Source organism: Ixodes scapularis, unplaced genomic scaffold, assembly GCF_016920785.2.
Source record: "Ixodes scapularis isolate PalLabHiFi unplaced genomic scaffold, ASM1692078v2 ptg004242l_1__unscaffolded, whole genome shotgun sequence".
NCBI classification, from domain to species: domain Eukaryota; kingdom Metazoa; phylum Arthropoda; class Arachnida; order Ixodida; family Ixodidae; genus Ixodes; species Ixodes scapularis.
The window spans coordinates 117,053-123,210 of NW_024610387.1; positions in this window are offsets into that span (position 1 = coordinate 117,053).

A 6,158-nucleotide genomic window follows, 5' to 3' on the forward strand; every position below is an offset into this window, starting at 1 on the left:
AAAACCGCGCCGAACGTCTCTTGTCAGGCTGTGCTCTCTCCAATAATTCGCTTTCACCGAGGCAATAGCCGAGATCGTGGTCACGGTGAACGAATAAAACCGCGCCGAACGTCTCTCGTCAGGCCGTGCTCTCTCCAATAATTCGCTTTCACCGAGGCAATAGCCGAGATCGTAGTCACGGTGAACGAATAAAACCGCGCCGAACGTCTCTCGTCAGGCCGTGCTCTCTCCAATAATTCGCTTTCACCGAGGCAATAGCCGAGATCGTGGTCACGGTGAACGAATAAAACCGCGCCGAACGTCTCTCGTCAGGCCGTGCTCTCTCCAATAATTCGCTTTCACCGAGGCAATAGCCGAGATCGTGGTCACGGTGAACGAATAAAACCGCGCCGAACGTCTCTCGTCAGGCCGTGCTCTCTCCAATAATTCGCTTTCACCGAGGCAATAGCCGAGATCGTGGTCACGGTGAACGAATAAAACCGCGCCGAACGTCTCTCGTCAGGCCGTGCTCTCTCCAATAATTCGCTTTCACCGAGGCAATAGCCGAGATCGTGGTCACGGTGAACGAATAAAACCGCGCCGAACGTCTCTCGTCAGGCCGTGCTCTCTCCAATAATTCGCTTTCACCCAGGCAATAGCCGAGATCGTGGTCACGGTGAACGAATAAAACCGCGCCGAACGTCTCTCGGCAGGCCGTGCTCTCTCCAATAATTCGCTTTCACCGAGGCAATAGCCGAGATCGTGGTCACGGTGAACGAATAAAACGGCGCCAAACGTCTCTCGTCAGGCCGTGCTCTCTCCAATAATTCGCTTTCACCGAGGCAATAGCCGAGATCGTGGTCACGGTGAACGAATAAAACCGCGCCAAACGTCTCTCGTCAGGCCGTGCTCTCTCCAATAATTCGCTTTCACCGAGGCAATAGCCGAGATCGTGGTCACGGTGAACGAATAAAACCGCGCCAAACGTCTCTCGTCAGGCCGTGCTCTCTCCAATAATTCGCTTTCACCGAGGCAATAGCCGAGATCGTAGTCACGGTGAACGAATAAAACCGCGCCAAACGTCTCTCGTCAGGCCGTGCTCTCTCCAATAATTCGCCTTCACCGAGGCAATAGCCGAGATCGTGGTCACGGTGAACGAATAAAACCGCGCCAAACGTCTCTCGTCAGGCCGTGCTCTCTCCAATAATTCGCTTTCACCGAGGCAATAGCCGAGATCGTGGTCACGGTGAACGAATAAAACCGCGCCGAACGTCTCTCGTCAGGCCGTGCTCTCTCCAATAATTCGCTTTCACCGAGGCAATAGCCGAGATCGTGGTCACGTTGAACGAATAAAACCGCGCCGAACGTCTCTCGTCAGGCCGTGCTCTCTCCAATAATTCGCTTTCACCGAGGCAATAGCCGAGATCGTGGTCACGGTGAACGAATAAAACCGCGCCGAACGTCTCTCGTCAGGCCGTGCTCTCTCCAATAATTCGCTTTCACCGAGGCAATAGCCGAGATCGTGGTCACGGTGAACGAATAAAACCGCGCCGAACGTCTCTCGTCAGGCCGTGCTCTCTCCAATAATTCGCTTTCACCGAGGCAATAGCCGAGATCGTGGTCACGGTGAACGAATAAAACCGCGCCAAACGTCTCTCGTCACGCCGTGCTCTCTCCAATAATTCGCTTTCACCGAGGCAATAGCCGAGATCGTGGTCACGGTGAACGAATAAAATCGCGCCAAACGTCTCTCGTCAGGCCGTGCTCTCTCCAATAATTCGCTTTCACCGAGGTAATAGCCGAGATCGTGGTCACGGTGAACGAATAAAACCGCGCCGAACGTCTCTCGTCAGGCCGTGCTCTCTCCAATAATTCGCTTTCACCGAGGCAATAGCCGAGATCGTGGTCACGGTGAACGAATAAAACCGCGCCGAACGTCTCTCGTCAGGCCGTGCTCTCTCCAATAATTCGCTTTCACCGAGGCAATAGCCGAGATCGTGGTCACGGTGAAGGAATAAAACCGCGCCAAACGTCTCTCGTCAGGCCGTGCTCTCTCCAATAATTCGCTTTCACCCAGGCAATAGCCGAGATCGTGGTCACGGTGAACGAATAAAACCGCGCCGAACGTCTGTCGTCAGGCCGTCCTCTCTCCAATTATTCGCTTTCACCGAGGCAATAGCCGAGATCGTGGTCACGGTGAACGAATAAAACCGCGCCGAACGTCTCTCGTCAGGCCGTGCTCTCTCCAATAATTCGCTTTCACCGAGGCAATAGCCGAGATCGTGGTCACGGTGAACGAATAAAACCGCGCCGAACGTCTCTCGTCAGGCCGTGCTCTCTCCAATAATTTGCTTTCACCGAGGCAATAGCCGAGATCGTGGTCACGGTGAACGAATAAAACCTCTCCGAACGTCTCTCGTCAGGCCGTGCTCTCTCCAATTATTCGCTTTTACCGAGGCAATAGCCGAGATCGTGGTCACGGTGAACGAATAAAACCGCGCCGAACTTCTCTCGTCAGGCCGTGCTCTCTCCAATAATTCGCTTTCACCCAGGCAATAGCCGAGATCGTGGTCACGGTGAACGAATAAAACCGCGCCGAACGTCTCTCGTCAGGCCGTGCTCTCTCCAATAATTCGCTTTCACCGAGGCAATAGCCGAGATCATGGTCACGGTGAACGAATAAAACCGCGCCGAACGTCTCTCGTCAGGCCGTGCTCTCTCCAATAATTCGCTTTCACCGAGGCAATAGCCGAGATCGTGGTCACGGTGAACGAATAAAACCGCGCCGAACGTCTCTTGTCAGGCCGTGCTCTCTCCAATAATTCGCTTTCACCGAGGCAATAGCCGAGATCGTGGTCACGGTGAACGAATAAAACCGCGCCGAACGTCTCTCGTCAGGCCGTGCTCTCTCCAATAATTCGCTTTCACCGAGGCAATAGCCGAGATCGTAGTCACGGTGAACGAATAAAACCGCGCCGAACGTCTCTCGTCAGGCCGTGCTCTCTCCAATAATTCGCTTTCACCGAGGCAATAGCCGAGATCGTGGTCACGGTGAACGAATAAAACCGCGCCGAACGTCTCTCGTCAGGCCGTGCTCTCTCCAATAATTCGCTTTCACCGAGGCAATAGCCGAGATCGTGGTCACGGTGAACGAATAAAACCGCGCCGAACGTCTCTCGTCAGGCCGTGCTCTCTCCAATAATTCGCTTTCACCGAGGCAATAGCCGAGATCGTGGTCACGGTGAACGAATAAAACCGCGCCGAACGTCTCTCGTCAGGCCGTGCTCTCTCCAATAATTCGCTTTCACCGAGGCAATAGCCGAGATCGTGGTCACGGTGAACGAATAAAACCGCGCCGAACGTCTCTCGTCAGGCCGTGCTCTCTCCAATAATTCGCTTTCACCCAGGCAATAGCCGAGATCGTGGTCACGGTGAACGAATAAAACCGCGTCGAACGTCTCTCGTCAGGCCGTGCTCTCTCCAATAATTCGCTTTCACCGAGGCAATAGCCGAGATCGTGGTCACGGTGAACGAATAAAACGGCGCCAAACGTCTCTCGTCAGGCCGTGCTCTCTCCAATAATTCGCTTTCACCGAGGCAATAGCCGAGATCGTGGTCACGGTGAACGAATAAAACCGCGCCAAACGTCTCTCGTCAGGCCGTGCTCTCTCCAATAATTCGCTTTCACCGAGGCAATAGCCGAGATCGTGGTCACGGTGAACGAATAAAACCGCGCCAAACGTCTCTCGTCAGGCCGTGCTCTCTCCAATAATTCGCTTTCACCGAGGCAATAGCCGAGATCGTAGTCACGGTGAACGAATAAAACCGCGCCAAACGTCTCTCGTCAGGCCGTGCTCTCTCCAATAATTCGCCTTCACCGAGGCAATAGCCGAGATCGTGGTCACGGTGAACGAATAAAACCGCGCCAAACGTCTCTCGTCAGGCCGTGCTCTCTCCAATAATTCGCTTTCACCGAGGCAATAGCCGAGATCGTGGTCACGGTGAACGAATAAAACCGCGCCGAACGTCTCTCGTCAGGCCGTGCTCTCTCCAATAATTCGCTTTCACCGAGGCAATAGCCGAGATCGTGGTCACGGTGAACGAATAAAACCGCGCCAAACGTCTCTGTCAGGCCGTGCTCTCTCCAATAATTCGCTTTCACCGAGGCAATAGCCGAGATCGGGGTCACGGTGAACGAATAAAACCGCGCCAAACGTCTCTCGTCAGGCCGTGCTCTCTCCAATAATTCGCTTTCACCGAGGCAATAGCCGAGATCGTGGTCACGGTGAACGAATAAAACCGCGCCAAACGTCTCTCGTCAGGCCGTGCTCTCTCCAATAATTCGCTTTCACCGAGGCAATACCCGAGATCGTGGTCACGGTGAACGAATAAAACCGCGCCGAACGTCTCTCGTCAGGCCGTGCTCTCTCCAATAATTCGCTTTCACCGAGGCAATAGCCGAGATCGTGGTCACGGTGAACGAATAAAACCGCGCCAAACGTCTCTCGTCAGGCCGTGCTCTCTCCAATAATTCGCTTTCACCGAGGCAATAGCCGAGATCGTGGTCACGGTGAACGAATAAAACCGCGCCAAACGTCTCTCGTCAGGCCGTGCTTTCTCCAATAATTCGCTTTCACCGAGGCAATAGCCGAGATCGTGGTCATGGTGAACGAATAAAACCGCGCCGAACGTCTCTCGTCACGCCGTGCTCTCTCCAATAATTCGCTTTCACGGAGGCAATAGCCGAGATCGTGGTCACGGTGAACGAATAAAACCGCGCCAAACGTCTCTCGTCAGGCCGTGCTCTCTCCAATAATTCGCTTTCACCGAGGCAATAGCCGAGATCGTGGTCACGGTGAACGAATAAAACCGCGCCGAACGTCTCTCGTCAGGCCGTGCTCTCTCCAATAATTCGCTTTCACCGAGGCAATAGCCGAGATCGTGGTCACGGTGAACGAATAATACCGCGCCAAACGTCTCTCGTCAGGCCGTGCTCTCTCCAATAATTCGCTTTCACCGAGGCAATAGCCGAGATCGTGGTCACGGTGAACGAATAAAACCGCGCCAAACGTCTCTCGTCAGGCCGTGCTCTCTCCAATAATTCGCTTTCACCGAGGCAATAGCCGAGATCGTGGTCACGGTGAACGAATAAAACCGCGCCAAACGTCTCTCGTCAGGCCGTGCTCTCTCCAATAATTCGCCTTCACCGAGGCAATAGCCGAGATCGTGGTCACGGTGAACGAATAAAACCGCGCCAAACGTCTCTCGTCAGGCCGTGCTCTCTCCAATAATTCGCTTTCACCGAGGCAATAGCCGAGATCGTGGTCACGGTGAACGAATAAAACCGCGCCAAACGTCTCTCGTCAGCCCGTGCTCCCTCCAATAATTCGCTTTCACCGAGGCAATAGCCGAGATCGTGGTCACGGTGAACGAATAAAACCGCGCCAAACGTCTCTCGTCAGGCCGTGCTCTCTCCAATAATTCGCTTTCACCGAGGCAATAGCCGAGATCGTGGTCACGGTGAACGAATAAAACCGCGCCGAACGTCTCTCGTCAGGCCGTGCTCTCTCCAATAATTCGCTTTCACCGAGGCAATAGCCGAGATCGTGGTCACGGTGAACGAATAAAACCGCGCCAAACGTCTCTCGTCAGGCCGTGCTCTCTCCAATAATTCGCTTTCACCGAGGCAATAGCCGAGATCGTGGTCACGGTGAACGAATAAAACCGCGCCGAACGTCTCTCGTCAGGCCGTGCTCTCTCCAATAATTCGCTTTCACCGAGGCAATAGCCGAGATCGTGGTCACGGTGAACGAATAAAACCGCGCCGAACGTCTCTCGTCAGGTCGTGCTCTCTCCAATAATTCGCTTTCACCGAGGCAATAGCCGAGATCGTGGTCACGGTGAACGAATAAAACCGCGCCGAACATCTCTCGTCAGGCCGTGCTCTCTCCAATAATTCGCTTTCACCGAGGCAATAGCCGAGATCGTGGTCACGGTGAACGAATAAAACCGCGCCAAACGTCTCTCGTCAGGCCGTGCTCTTTCCAATAATTCGCTTTCACCGAGGCAATAGCCGAGATCGTGGTCACGGTGAACGAATAAAACCGCGCCAAACGTCTCTCGTCAGGCCGTGCTCTCTCCAATAATTCGCTTTCACCGAGGCAATAGCCGAGATCGTG